The sequence below is a fragment of the Leptonychotes weddellii genome, chromosome 10, assembly GCF_054177405.1.
Source record: "Leptonychotes weddellii isolate Sample4059 chromosome 10, ASM5417740v2, whole genome shotgun sequence".
NCBI classification, from domain to species: Eukaryota; Metazoa; Chordata; class Mammalia; order Carnivora; family Phocidae; genus Leptonychotes; species Leptonychotes weddellii.
In genome coordinates, this window is record NC_138378.1 from 109,790,231 (window position 1) to 109,805,718 (window position 15,488).

General features: G+C 51.7%; 1 long non-coding RNA gene across 2 annotated transcripts in view; it reads left to right on the forward strand.

Moving 5' to 3' along the window:
* The first annotated feature begins 311 nt into the window (after positions 1-311).
* Positions 312-15,488, forward strand: part of LOC145715980 (uncharacterized) — a 207,795-nt gene continuing 192,618 nt past the window's right edge. For both annotated transcript variants that reach the window (XR_014138305.1, XR_014138306.1), the window contains exon 1: positions 312-435. This is a non-coding gene — a long non-coding RNA (uncharacterized LOC145715980). The remainder of the gene's footprint in view (positions 436-15,488) is intronic.

Sequence of the window (15,488 nt, forward strand, 5' to 3'; positions counted from 1 at the left end):
TCACTGCGTATTTCAGCTCAGGCTGCCCTCCTGGAGTCTGTCTGAGACTTGAGACATGGGGAGACTCCGCTCGCAGTGGGCTCTCCTGGCATGATTCACAGTATCTGGGGAAGCCCGTCAGTGACTTGGCAACGCTGGGAGCCATGGGAGCCCCTCGGTGAATGCCTCACTGCTTGGGCCAGGTCTGACTGCAAGGGTGTGGTTGGGAGGCAAATGTGTATAGCTCGCAGGGTTTTCAGGCCTGACGTGCAGGAAGAAGTCAGCTTTTACCCTCAGAACCTGGACTAGAGTGAGAATCAAGAGGACCCGGACTTAGGGGGGCTTTGAGTCAGGACACCTGAAGTGCCTTCTCTCGTTGGTGACTCACTGAGAGATAATCAGCAGAATGACCCATGAAAGTTTTTTCAAGGCTCTACTCATAGTACCAAGTTGGTGGTAAGTGAGATTGGTGCTCTATAATCTTTAATAAGTTTTATACGTGCCTCATCTCCTCATGAAGAAAACACAGCAGATCAGCCTTAAAACTCTGCTTTGTATGTCCAAAAGCCTGTTGAAAAGGTGCTTTGAGAGAAGCAAGACCCAGTCAAGAGAGGAGCTCAGATCGATCACTAGGATGTCAGCTCCCAGCCCCTGCACCTGCGGTCATTCACTCTTTCGTTCCATAAACACTCACTGAGTGATCTTTGCTAGCCTTGGCCTGGCTACAGAGATGAATCAGAAGTGATCTGCCTTTGAGATGCTCAGAGGCCAGTAGGTGATATGTGATATGTTTATAAAATGGTCACAAAGATAGGAAACGATTCTCACACCCACTAGAAACAAGAGTAAATGCAAATTATACCAAGATACTACTTTTCACCAGCATTTGGCTATGGTAAAAACACTGTATTACAAACTGTGTTTTTGAGACCTGCCCACATCTCATAGCTGGTGAGTGGGAGAGCTGGGGCTTGAACCTGAGGCCTGTGACTCCAAATCCCCTTTTCATTCAGTGGTCTGGCCCTCATGAGAGATGCCTTGCATAGTTGATTGGGTGTGTGGCGTGTAGCATGATCAAACTCCCACACCTTGTTCTGGATCTTTCTGGAGGAGGCCAAGAGGAACGAAAGCATCGCATGGAAGAGAAGATGTAGCCCTCTGGCCTGTAGGCAGTGCTGGTCATCTTTTGTCTTCCAGAGGATCCAAGGCCATCTGTGGACAGTTCCAGACCCTTGTCTTGTGGTCAGAGGCTTGACTGGATCAGTATCTGCCAGGAGGGTGAGGTGGCACTATTTTCAGGTTGGAGAATTCATGGACTTAAGAGAGGAAGGTCTGGTAATCAGTACTTTAGGCTCCAGGGTCCTGCCTCTGATTCTTGAGCCCTGAGCCTGGGGAGGAGCAAGGTCCGGTGTGGAAGAGAGAGGGAGGCAAAGAGAATCAGGGTAGCAGGTGCCTTGGTTCTTGGTCTGCAGGCATGACCTAGGCTTAGCTTGGGCACCTGAGGACGAGTGAAAAATAATAGGGGGAGCATGAGATAGAGAGGGTGGGAGGGAGAGGGAAACAGGGAGGGAGAAAGAGAGAAAGGAGAAGGAGGAGGAGGCGGGGAAAGGAGAGGGAGGAAAGAGATTTACATATTCTTGTGTATAAAGCAAGGGGTTCACCATTGAGACTGCTTTTCCTCTGGGTTAGAGCACAGATGGAGGAAACATTCTTCCTCTTTCCTCTAGTACAGAATAGGGCATATAATCATTTCACTGTGTGTACAGGATTTCTAGTTACATAATGACTAAAAGCAGATAAAGATCCAGCCAAGAGAACAGCAAACCATGGACATGATGGTCATAAAAGTCCTTAGCCAGTCTCAGGGCTTGGCTGCCAACCTGCTTTGGGGCAATAGGGGTGGACAGAGCCAGGCATGAGGAGCCCTCCAAGAGTCCTGAGGAGGAGGTGGTGGCGGTGGGGGGAACAGCAAGGAAGGCCAGCCCTGGACTGCCAAGAACAGCAGGTGGCAATGCTTAATGTCCACAGTCATGCCAGTGTGCTTAGGAACTGTTGTTATTTTTATGAGAAAAATGCAGAAAGGCTAATCTGTCTATTTATGTCTGTCTGGAACCATGTAATTACTGAAGGGATGTTCTCGTGCCAGGATCCAGTTGTGGCTCTTCCTCTCCCATGATGTCTTTGGGAGGCTGGGCCTGATGCCCCAGCTCAGCTCTACTGAGGAGTCTGCCAAAGGTTTTGGGCACCAACGGGATGGTTGGACAGATGGAAGGGGACCTGGGAAAACCAAGATAATTGGGTCAAATACTTTTATCTATTTTAGAGTTTGAGCAAGTGGTTATTTTAGGAACCCATGACTGCTATGAAATGGAGGTCTTTTCTATGGATATTTACTGTTCAAGTCAGAGTCTATCATCTGTCCATCTCCCTGTTCAGCCATCTGTCCAGCCATCTGTCTGTCTGTCCACCCCTCCCTCCCTCCCTCCGTCTTTTGAATAAGCAGGTCATGCCAGATATTTTGCTGGCCTCTAGAGATACAGAGATAAATAAGACATGGTATTTGCATTTGAAAGACTTGAATTGTGGGGGAAGAGAGAAATACCAACCATGAAGCACAATGAATGTCACAGGTACTATAGTAGACTCTGTGTGGGTCCTGTGGGTCAAGGAAGGGGCTGGGCAGTGGGAAAAGCTTCAGAGAGTAGGTGACCCTTGAGCTGGGGTGTAGAAGCGGAGGGGATGTTTGCCCTGGAGGCCTAGAAAGCATGTGCAACCTCACCGGGACTCCAGAGGACGCTCCAGGATAGTCTCTACCTTCTCTCTGTATATCTTGGATTCTAACCCAAACCCATGCTTTGCCAGGGTTGGGGTGGGTGATTCTCAGCCTGGTATTAGGTGCTTCCGGTGACCTGACCTCAAGCTACTATTTTCATTTCTCGCTTGCTGTTCCCCTACACCCTGTTACATTGGGCCATGCTGTACTGCTCCCTAAGTGGGCCCAGCAGGTTCCTGCCTCCTTGCCTGTGACCAGGTAGGTCTGCCTGCTTGGATTGTCCTCCTTTACCCCATTGGATTTTGCTTGAGACCTAGGTTGTTGCCCTCTTGTGGGGCTCAGTGACTGGTGAATTTAGGAATGTATGAGCAGGGGACTGAGTAGTGAGGAGACTTCTTTGAGTGTAGCAGCATGTGTATTGAGCTGTATGTGACAAGGCTGGAGCATTTGGGGGCTAGGTGTAGGCTGAGAAGAGGGTGGTATTTTAGAATGTACGGAGCTGTTGATTAGAAGAAGAAGATAGTAGGCATGTCACCCACCTCCTTGTATCCTGGTTCCGAGGTCCCTCCACCCAGCTGAGGGAATCATCACTGTAGGAAGGTAGGTCTGAAAAGGCCATATGGCTTTCTGCCTTCTCTATTCTAAAGCTTTCTAAATCTGTAGTTCTGATATTTCCCCAAGTTTTGGATGGATTTCTTTTTCACATCACCATTCCCTGAGCACTGGAAGTAGGTACTAATGTTTTTCAGGGGCCTTCTGAGTGGACTGAGCTAATTCCTTGGTCGCATGGGACTGTGCCCCAGGAGGGGGCAGGCATTGGCTATGGAGGGCGGTTTGCTCTCCAGCTGGGGCCAGCTGGACTTCAACAATCAGCCTGAGGCTTGGCCTCCTCCAGCTCAGCACAGGCTAATCCTCCAGCTGGCAGGGGCTGGGTGTTGTTCAGAGCTGCGGGTGCGTGTTGACCGAAGCCACCATGGATGTCCTTGGTGCTGCCCTGGCGCTGGGCAGAGGGGCAGGTTAGAGCCCCAGGGGCAGGGGATACAAGGGTAAGTTTTCTGTCAGCACCTGGAGTAAACTGGGTGAGGCCCTCACCACCTGGGACCTCTGTTCTACCTGGGAAGTGATGAGGTTGGGCTAAGCATCTTTCCAACTCTGCTGTTCCTTGGCTATAGGCCTCTATGAAGTGGATGGTCCACATAGCAGAACTAGGGCCAGCTGTCCTGAGGGAGGACAATAAGGAATGGAGAAGTTAGAAGGGCTTGACTATTACCCACGCTGTCCAGTGTCCTGTAGCTGGTTGGCCCACAGGCTCAGAACCTGAGGAAATGAGGGAGGACACCATATGCCTCCCTTTAGCAGGTGTTTATTTGCTTATGTTTCCTGCGTGTCCAGCTGTGCTGAGTGGGGCCATGTTTCTGTCCTGAGAAGGGGGCAGACCAGTCATTGTCGCCAGGTGGTGTGGGACTGAGGCAATTTGGACTGTGAGCATTGATGGGGTTCAGTACCAGGAGAGACCCCTGTGTGTTGAACAGGCTGAGAAAGCCTTCCCGCAGGAGATGGGACCAGAGCAGGGCCTAGGATTTTCTCTGGTTGGCATAGGAATGGAAGGCCTGGGAATTGCTTTGCACATTTGTTCCTTTGTGCATCTGGGGTTGCTGGAGATCCATCTGGAAATTTGCTCTGATAGACTTTTTTAGAGGTTTGGTAGGGGAGACTCTGCAGTTGGTACACCAGTGTCAGGGGCCTGAGGACTCAGGCCTCCCTCCCCAGGGCCTGGGTGGGCAGCTCCGCTCCTGCTAGAGGGGAGGAGGCTGAGACTGGGGGTTGTGGGTGAGCAAAGGCCACGCTGCATCCAAGGCAGAGTGGGTGCTGGAATTTAGAGTCTGGATACGCTCTTTGGAGCTCCTCAGCATAAAGGACCCGTCCTGGATCACCCCTTCCTAAAGCTTTTGAGCCTTATCTCCAATCCCTGCCCACTTCCACTCTGCAAACCGTGCTGGTCCCTGTGGCCCATGCTTTCCCACATCTCAGGCCTGTGCCCGCTTCTGCTTCTTGGAATGCCCTTGCCTCCCTTCTCTGCCTGGGGACTCCCTTCACCCTCTGCTCTGGCATTTGCCACCCGCCGAGCTGTCTCACCTCTGTGCTCCGACACCGTAGCCCATACCTCTGCACGAGGGCTCACCTTGTTGCAGGTGCGAAGAGAGTCTCTAGGTTGCGAACTCCCTGTGAGTAGGCCTTGGGTCTTACTCATCTCACTATCCCTAGGGCACACAGGGTCCTAGAGGAAGTGCTGGATAAGCAAGTTAAGTGTGATTGTCCTGGCCACATGCTCCGTGTCCCTGCTTTCCCCTTCCTTTGGCCATGCCCTTCCCTGGAGGACAAGGGTTCAAAGTGACATTCCCAACCAGAGCGCAGTTCCAGCCTCCCCCACCATGTCACTGGTACCAGGGACCCTGGAATCCTTAGTCCAGATGGCCCTGAGGTCTGCTCAGGGGCCTTGCTGGGGTCCATCCTGAGTCCCCATGTGGGCAACTCTTGCCAGAGGCCCTCAGGAGGTCCCTCACGGTGTGGGGTGGAGACGGAGCTGGGGACAGGAGGTAGGGGGTGGGCCACAGGCTTTCAGCTGTACTCTTGCGACAGGCCCTGCCCACGTTAGAGGTGGCTTGATGAATGACTTCATCCTGAGTGGAACCGTGTGTGGTGGAACCTGCAGGGTGCTGAGGCCGAGGGGTGGGGGCAAAGGGGCAGAAGGTGGTGGGTCTGGGCCGACCAGCCTTGTCCTGCTGATCTATTGAGTCTTTGGATTTAACCATTCTCATATTAGTAGGCTAGACCCCATGTTAAGGGTTTTGTAGCATTTATATGTTGTAATCTTCACAATGACCCTTTTGGTGGGGACTAATATTGTTCCCAAATTACAGAAGAAGGAATTGAGGCTCAGAGTTATACAGCAAGGGCTCAGACCCATATCTGTTTGACTCTGATTCCGTCTGAGCTTTTGACCACTCTGCACATCACCTCTCTCAGAGGAAGGCCTGTGGTGGGTGCACTCAGCATCCCCTGGACTCGAGACTCAGCATCTTCCTTGGGCAGGAAAGCGGCAGCTTCAATGGGGCCTGGCTTTGGGGGGCTGCTCGGTTCCCTGGGGGTGGGTGAATGTCTGAGCCGCCTGACAGTTGGAGGGTTGGAGGAACCTGGAGGCAGGGGCAGGAGGCTGGGCCGGGGGTGGGGGGTGGCTCTGTGACCTGGGCCCGCAGGGGCAGAGAGCTTTTCATTTGCCGCCTGGAAAGTCAGCACTAGAACGAAGGGTTCTTCCTTCCCCTCGCACTTGAGTGGAAGCCTTAGTATCAAGTTTTGGATTCTCTCTCCATCGGGGTATCCAGAAGCCCAGCGTTTCTGTTGTACTAGGGAAGACTGCATGGTAGTAATAGATAGTATTATATTATGATGACTGTTACTTTTACAGAGGCCACTAGGCCTGAATTAGCCTCACTTCCAGGTTTTTGCACCCAGGCTATACAGATGCTATTCTGGTGTGCTGCCCGCATACGCAAGTCATTTTCACACTCCGTGTCCTTTGAGAGCTCACTCCTATTAGGGGTCAGGTGTTTAGTGAGATCAGTAGGGTTGGGAGGCAGTCGGGGAAATGGCAGGAGTGTGGCCTTTAGACTAGAGCTTTGATGGGTTAATCTCACTGCCGATGCTGCTGGATACTCAGTCTCTCAGGGCCTCAGTTTTCTCTTCTGTTAAATGGGGATTCTTTCTGGAGGGGTGGTTGCAGGCTTCAGTGGTGGCACATGGTTGATGTTTAGTGGTAACTTACTGTGAATGTCATTCTCACTTTCTGGAATAGTTTCTTGGGCTGTTAAAGGAAATCGTTCTTAGGAGCCAAGCCACCTGCTCCCGTGTGGGATCTGGGTTTACTTTTCTAGTGGCCGGTGTGTGTGGGGAACAGACAGGATGATTTCTGCCCACTGGCCTGTGTCTGCCTCCTAACTCGTGAAGGAGATGGGGTCTGTGAGAGCTTTGCTGGCTGGAGGCCCTGCTGGAAAGCCTACATTTTGTCTGTGAGAAAGAGGGTGGGAAGTAGCACAAACTTCCCTAATAACTCTGCTGATCTTGGGGGTTGTTATTCCTTATGTATCTTTTTTTCCTTCAGAGAGGGAAAGAACACAGGGTGAGCCAGAGTGCTGTCCCGGGCAGGCAGAGATTCATTGCCCGCTTTGTTTTTGGGTTTCCTCCTGTCCTCATCCAGCCCCTGCGAGGAGCGTGGGGCTGCCGCACTGCCCGCGGTGGGGGTTTGGACAGGAGAGAGGCAACCCTTTCGGCTTCGGGGCAGGCGTCGCCTGAGTGTTTTGTGGACTGTCTTTCCCCCAGCCCGAGCTCTGCCGGAGTATCCACGAGCTCAGCTGGCCTGGCACTTGGAATCAGCCATTGTGTCCGTGGTGACTCACTCACACCAAACTCCCCTGGAAATTCTGGATAAAGTGGGTTCCAGGGACATTTTCAACTTTATTTCCAGTGGTAAAATATGTGTATGTCTCATGGTTCCCTCAAATCCCTGGCTCCCCCGGGGGCAGCTGCCTTCTGGTGGGGGGGTGTGGGGCAGGCGGCACCCCTCATTTCCTCCCCAGGCTCCTGGGTACCCACCCGCAGGCCAGGAGTCCCTGAGGGCTGGCGGGGTCCCAGCACCCAGGAGGTGCTCAGCAGACTGATGGAACTTTACCAGAGGAAAGGCCAGGCCCAGCCAAGTGTGTACCAGGGGCTGCTCCCATTCTCAATTGGACTCTGTAGGAAGGACACAGTGAACATGGCCTCAGGCAGAAGTGGGCCAAACAGGGGAGGTGGCGGGAAGGGTGCTGTGGGCTGGGGGAGACGACAGAGGATTCGGGAGGCCCAGGATGGACCAGCGACTGTCGCCTGTCCCTGGGGTGCATGCCACCTCCGCACAGCCTCACGGGGGCGGGGTGGGGGCGGGTGGGCTGGGGCCAGCACAGGGGTTCCTGACTGGCCTCCTGCCGGCAGCCTGCTCTGCTGGCCCCTCTCCTCTCTCACCCTTTGGACTACAGCAGCTGGAGGGCGCCTCAAGGTGTCTGGCCTGTGCAGCCCTTCCCATCTGGAGCCAGTCTTGGGCGCCTTTGCCTCAACTTCCCCGTCAGCTGGAGCACACTTGAGTGCAGGACCCAGTCTGACTGAACTACTCCCTCCCTCGTTCCCCCAAGATTCTTCTCTTTTGCAGACCCCTTTTTGCTATATAAGGTCTAGGGAGGGAGGTGTATATGAGCATAAGGACAAAGTTGGATGGACCAGCTCCTCAGTGAGGGGATGGGGAGGCAGGCATTGGGGGTCTTCCTTCTACTCAGCACATGTCTGACCCCAGGAAGCAGCCACCAGGGGCTCGGGCTCTGTTCTCTGAGGCTCTGGGCAAGCATGGTCCATTGTTCTGCCCAAGTAGCCGTTAGTCTGTGCGCCAGTCCCTAGGGGAGGGCCCAGGGCCATCACTTCTTTGCTGGGGGTCTGAGAGGGGCACAGCTTCTGCTTCTTGGCTTCTTAAAAGCTGGGAACTGCATCTGTGGGCCCCTGGAAGCAGCCTGGGCCTGCCGAGTGGGAGTTACCCTTTGGCTAGGCCCAGCAAGGGCTCTCTTCCCACTACCCACAGGACCTCCCTTGGTACAGGGTGCGAGGGTGGAGGGGTCTGGCCCCCAGACACCGGCTTCCACTGCATTGCATTAAGTCTCTCACTCCTGCCTCCTCTCTGCAACAGCCCCATGAATTGAGGACACCTTGGCTCAGGGCAGGGATGGTTCGATCTAAGATCACAAAGACAGTAAGTGGGGGAAGTGAGATCAGACTTCTACTCCCTGGACTCCCAGCCTGGGGCACTTTCTTTCCTCCTTCCACGTTGACCTCACCTACTCCACTGGCCCAGTTGCTTGTCCCTGTGGGGCCAGTGAGAGTGGAGGCCCCAGAAGATGAGCCCTTGCTGCCAGGCCCCAGGGCAGGATGGGGGTGAGGGGGACTTCCCTGACCACACGTCTGTGTGAAGACAGACCTCGTCTGGATCCCTCCTTGGCTTCCCTTCCCACTGAACTTCCTTTCCCATCCTTGTATCTTAAATTTTGGTTTCAAGTTTGCCCCTCCTGTGTTACTTCATTGGGTTCCCAGGTCCAGAAAGATAAATCCACTTAATGGCTTGTTTCAAAGTGCCGAAGGACATGTGTGGCTGAAGCCAGATGCCTTCCTCCCAGCTCAAACTCCCCCTCGTCCCCCAGCCTGTGCTTAACTGCTCTAAACCTGTGTGGCTTTGGGGCAGCATCTTCTGTGACCTTTCGGGCTTGGGGAGAAACCCAGGGAGGGCACACCACAGGGGCTGGTGGCTGAGAGCTTACAGCCTCCCTGGCATCCCTCTGTCTTAGATCAGTCTGTCCTCCCGAAGCCCCTTCTTCTCAGGAAGCTCCTGTTAATATGTTCCATTTCTTACATCAAGCAACTGTCTTGCAAACAGTGTTGTTGGTAATTCATAGGGGTGGCTATTATTTTTGGAAGCTAGAGCCTACAATGACCAGCCTAACACTGGTGGCCTTTATTTTTTTATTTTTTTTCAGCTTTCCTCATATTATTGTAGAAATTACAGAAAAATATTTGGCTGGTCGTATTCAACAATATATATGGCTGATTCTTGGTCATTGTGTTCATCCTAGAAAAATAAGCCTTTTGGCATCTTGTAGATTTTCCTGGGGTTCCCGTGTGTATTGAAATCTGTGAAATGTCTTTCTGTGTAGCATCGTCCCTAGGAAGGTACAGGCATGAGCAATTGCACTGGGTTGGTGTTAAACGTTGTCATGTCTCTGTTGTGGCTGAGTGTTGGGGTGTGTTGGAGCTGTATGCAATCCCCAGGGCCTGGGGCGCTGGGACAGCTGACACCTGGAGGGCCTAGAGTTGGCTGGCATGGGGGAAGCTGGACTTCCATGCAGCTGGTCTTCCTTGAACAGGAGGAGAGGGGTCTGGCTTACTGTACCAGCGGAGAGGCAAGGAGCCTCGGTGGTAACAAGATTCCTTGGAGGTAGTTATCCTGGTCTAGAGCATGCTCTGTGTGATTTTTGCTGAAGCCTGAAGGCAGTCTCACATTTCTTCCTGGGAGCCTGTGAGATAAGCAGACCAGGTGTGACTATGTCCATTTTCTGGATGGACAAATGGAGGTCCAGCCAGGCAGAATGATTTACCTAAAGCCACAATTTAGGTGAAGCAGAGACTTGACTGGAGGCCTCAGGATTCGAGGGCAGCCTTACTTCTTCCTCACACGGCCACACTTTCCCTCTGGCCATTACCACATCTCTGTATTACTGACTGCTCCTCGGTGTTTGCCCCGTTTTCTCAGCTCCAGCAGACAGCTGTGTCCTGGTTCAGCTGACTTTCCTTGCAGGTACCGCTCTCCTTTCAACATCTGCTCTGCCCCCCCAATGCACTGTTGTCTTCCTTAGGTGACAGGTGTGTACCATCCCCAGGGCCTGAGCCTATCCCCAGCCGCCCATGGACTCTGTGGGAGCTCGGCCACTGGAAGCCTGCAGCCCAGCTTTTCCTTAGTGTAGCCGGAAACATAACTCTTATTTCCTGGCTCCAGGATCTGTCCCTTTGAAGGCAAAATTGCTGTTTTCCTCCTTGAGAATCATCTGAACCAAAGCTGTATTTCGGTTTATTGACTTGGCTTGAACATAAAACCACAGGTGGGGAAAATACAACCTTCCCAGCTGAGGGCCCATTCCTTTGGGAATATGGGGAAGGAAAAACTGGTCTTTTCATGGCCACTGTCCTTCTGCCACGAAGGAAGGTATTGCCAGGTCTGAAAGCTGAACCAGACTTTCCTTGGAGCCATTTGTGGTTCACAAAATTGCAAGAGTTTCCTTAAATTGTTTGTAATGTTCCTTGGAATTTACAGTCTGTGATGTTCCCCAGGGCACAGTTCTCTCGCAGGATCCCCACATGTGATCCCTGCATTGTCCAGGGAGTGGGGCCAGCAAGAGGCAAGGATGGGCACATGGGTCCTCTCCCCAGTTATTTGTGGGATGGTGTAGAGGTCAGCACGGTGTGTTCTCAAGGCTCTGGGAGTTCTGAACTCAGCTTCCAATTCAGTTGGCCATTTAAAGTATTTTTTTTTCCTTTTTTGTGACAGTAGGCAGAACTCATTCACTGAGTTAGAAAGAAGCTTGATGGTGGTAGTAATGTGCTTTAGAAACATCTATTTGCTTTTATCCATCTCTGTCATTTTTCTGTGAAGTCATTCACTCTATCTTTCCTTCCTTCCTTCCTTCCTTCCTTCTAGCCATCCATCCGTCTGTCCATAGCTCCATTTTAAAGGGCTATTTCTGATCAGTTGGCACAGATACACACCAGTTCATGGACTGTGTATACTCAACAAAGTTCTTTCAACAGCTTCAAAAAATGCGACCTGCATTTTCTTACTTCTTAGGCCTCATTTTTCTGGAGTATAAATTTGAACCTAGAAATCAGCTGACCATGTAGCCCTTTGTGGTAAGAAGTCCATTTTGTCTTTTAGCAGAGATTTACACATGATGTTTGCTGTCACACTCATTTATAATTTGGTTTATGGGTGCTGTTGTACTTCCTTTTGAACTGTAAGCATGGTTGCAAGGCCCTGGCCTCCCTCTCCAGTCTGATGGCTACCAGTTCCCCATACACATTCCGAGCTTAAGTCATAATGCCGTGGTTATGGTTCCCGGAGCACAGTGTACTCTTCCGTGCCTCCATACCTTTATGCATGCTGTTCCTGCTGCCTGAACACCCTCACTTATCTTATCACGTGGTAAGCTCCTGTCTACCCTTCGGAAACCATTCTGGATGGCTCCTCCTCTGTGAAACTTTCCCTGATACCTCTAGACAGTGTTAGAGTCACCCTTGGTGTTCTTACAACTCCTAACGCACTGCACTCTGTTTCCTGTGGGCTCCTTGAGGCCAGGAAGTGGGTCTCAGCCATCTTGATCTCTCCCACCAAGAATAAACCTGTACAGACTAAAAGCAAGCCGATTCTATTGGAGATGCTTATGGATTTTAACCAAAATTTTATGATTAAATCCCAAACCATACTACACGCACCATATGTCGCCTTGGGTCATGATGTTACTCGGCATGTGTCCTGAGTGTGAATGTGTACACCTGTGGATCCTGGGAAGCCTCTGAGGCCAAGGTCTCTCTCCTTAGTTCTCAAAGTGTTTACTGCCAGGGCCTGAGGCTATGGCTAACAGGAATGTGGGTGCATCCAGATTGCATGTCATGACGTAAATGAATAGCAGGTGCAGTAAAAGCAGCATGTAAAGGTCAGACTCTGATGATGATAAGCCATAGAAGTAGCCCTCACCGAACCTGTACATCCTTCTACTTGAGTTAGCACCTCTGCTCAAAGTGACTCTGAATGAGTTGGGGTCCTGGCAGGAAATAGATGGAGGTAATTGAGAACAGTTTAATAAGGGACTATTTACAAAGTCTGAGAAGGACAAGGGTCCTGAAAGGGATGATGAGTACCCTGAGGCGAGGGAGAGGGAGAGCTCTAGCTGGAGTTGTAGCTCACGACAGGAGCTGGGTACTCTGGTAGAAGAGGCCAAAGCTTGGTGGCATGGTGCTGGGGTAGTAATAAGTATCCTGATCTTGCTCACCACTCACCCTCTGCTTTAGGGTAGCACCTTCCACTGGCCAGACCCACCTGGGAGCCAGAGGGCAAGGGAGCTCATTTATGCAGCCCCAGGCCAGCCTCCAGGGCACAGGGCAAGGCGGTGGGTAGGTCTGCTGCACCCTGGGGAGTGCCCACCTGGCCACCTGCACACTGGGATGCCCATCTGCAAATGAGCTGGCATACTCCTAAGGACCATCTTTGTCCCTTCAGGGGCCTTTATGTGCAAGTGTTTGCTTTTATTCCCAGGTGGGTTCACGTAGGGATCTGAGGAATGGAGTCTTGTATAGGCTGGTAGAGGTCAGTAATTTCCCAGAAGGACATGATGGTTGACCAGATGGGCAGTGCCTCTTTCATCTTCTGCCCTTCCCCAGTGAATGTAGTCAGGGGGCTTTGGCCTCAGTAGTTAGGAAGGGCAGGAGTGGTGGAAGCAGGCAGCCTAGCCAAGGAGATGGAGGAGGCCAGGGGATGCTGCTTAAGGAGACACCTTGGCACGCTCCATGACCTATAAGTGTGTGTGTGTCAGAGAATGGGCTGCTCTCTACCTGGACATATTGGGGCTGCAAGTAGAGGTGCTGTGTGGTTTAGTCAAGGGATGTAAGCTTTGGGAACTGAGCTTGAATCCTCGTTCCAGTGCATAACTTTGGGCAAGTTGCTTAGCCTCTTTGAACCTCAGTTTTCACAACTGTAAAATGGGATCATAAATCTGACTTTGCAAGCTTCTTGTAAAGGTTAGAGACACACACACATTTCCTACGTATGGTAGAGAATGACAGCTATTGTCTGTTAAGTGCTCATTTGAGCAGATTTGGACACCTGACCTTGTGCTTACTTTGGTCCATGGCCTCTCTGACACATTTTCACTTTGGATCTTCCCCAGGTGAATGAATGACCTTGGGAGAAACTGAAGCAGCTCAAGACTTATGAAAATGTTCAGGCCCTAAAATGGACTTGTTTTTCACTTTCCCACAAGGCATACTTACTAGGAAAAGTCGCGGAAAATTCGATGCTCAGTTTACAGTCCCAAGAACATGAAAAAGCTCCCCTGCCAGCTAAAAAAAAAAAAAAAAAAAAAAAAAAAGATGGATGTTATTTCTGGGAGAAGTCATTTCGTACAGTGGCTCAGGCAGGAGACAGTGAGTCAGATGTGCTTAGAGCTGGGCCAGGCTGGCCCCGCAGGTCCCCCTGTGAGTCAGTGCTGCCTGTGAGGCTGAGGCTGGGCAGGCAGTGGGCCTGGCGGGCCATGGAGCCAGGTGTGGTCCCCCACTTGCAGAGCTGCAGCTCTGCTGTCCCGTCACCCCCTCAGGGACATTGACAATGCCTTCTGCCATCAGTGTCTCCAGCCATGGCAACTTAGGCAGTTGCTAATGTGGTCGTGGCCCTCCCCTCCCCATCCTGGACTGGCCCTTTTCTGCAAAGACTATCTGCTTCTAGATGAAACCCTCAACATCCCTCCCCAACCTGACCACACACTCTTGCAGCTGACCCAGAATTTCTTCTCCCACTGTTTACCTCTGGGGATCTGTTGGGGGGCAGTGCACAGTCTGGCAGAGCCTGGGGTAGAAGAGAATGTTCTATTTTGGGGGCTTTGAAAGGTGAATAGTGAAGGTACCTAGAGCTGAAGTCCTTCCAGCTGTCCCAGGGCACCATGCTGCAGAAAATCAGGACACAGGAAACCAGACATTTGAGTCACGAGAGGGAGAAAGCCTCCATGGGTGAAAAGAGGTCAGCCTTGACAAAAAGTGTGCCAGGGAGGTGGGCAGAACCAGAAGTGTGGGGCTTATTTGGGAGATCTGGTTTCAGTTCAGACTCTGCCCCTTACTCAAATAAATGTTGATCTTTCTGATCCAGTTGTTCCTTATCTGCAAAATGGGGAGACAGTTCCTATCTCACAGGGGTTTGTGAGGATTAAAATTAAGATAGTTCATGTAAAAGCACATCATGATCTACAAATTAAAAAAAAATCATTGTAGATTATTACTACTAATAGATAAGGAAAGTAAGGATCAGAGAGGTTAAGTGACTTGCCTGGGGTCATACAGCTAGTATAGAACCAGGACCCAAACACAGATCTCTTCTGTCTATTGTTCTCTGTTGTCTTAGTTTCTTCCATTTTTAGGGGAAGACACAGAATGTTGTAATTAGTTGGTTTTAGGCTCAGGGTTCCTTGTGGGTTAGCCAGGGATCTTGGCTTCTGGCTTGTAGCCTTGGGACAGTGGGCAGGTGGGATCTGCCTGTCGCGGGCAGAGGGTGCTGTGGCTGTTGAAGGAGCTGTGCCCCCAGGGGTGGATTTCAGCAGTGAGTGTCCACTTCCACCCTATTGCTCCTCTCCTGACTCTGTGGTAGAGTCTGCCTGTCTTCTCCCTGTCCCCAGAACACACTGTTCCCTTCCAGCATAGCATTTGCCATGATGTGTTGGGCTCCTTGGTTTTTGCTTCCCTCATCAGCCCGGGAGCGTCAAGGGGGCTGGGACAGGTCTTCCTCATCTTGTCTTCCCACCTCTGTGGGTGGACACCTGAGCCAGGATCTGGTCTGTAGGAAGTGCAGGAGCGCTGGGCAAGCCGTGTGGAGGTTCCCTCAGCTGTCAAAGAGGCCAGTTGCCCACCCTGGGGTCTGGTCAGGACAGGAGAGTAGCTTATGGGATGGATGTCCCAGGTTGGAGGTGGCAACCTTGTTAGGTACAGAAAACATCTATCATTGTGTATATTTCATGCATCGTCTGGGAGGATGTAAGTGCGGGAGTGCCTTCATTCATGCCAGTTAGAGTTAGCTATGTGGGCCAGGAGAGGCCCTGTCAGCAGGTTCCTGCTCTGCTGTGAAAATATGTCCTTGGAGCTGAGCCCCTGGGTCATATATGATCACAGCACTCAGGCAGGCAGAGCAGAGCTACCTCAGAATCTGGCTGATCCTTTTCCTCATGACCTTCAGAGGAGGAGAGGGGGCTGAGTGGGTGGTCTCCACCCTGCCCCCACCCCCACTTGAAATAGAACACTCTGGTTTGTAATGGGAGTGGAGACTCCATGTGACTGACTGAAGACAGAGATCATGACACCA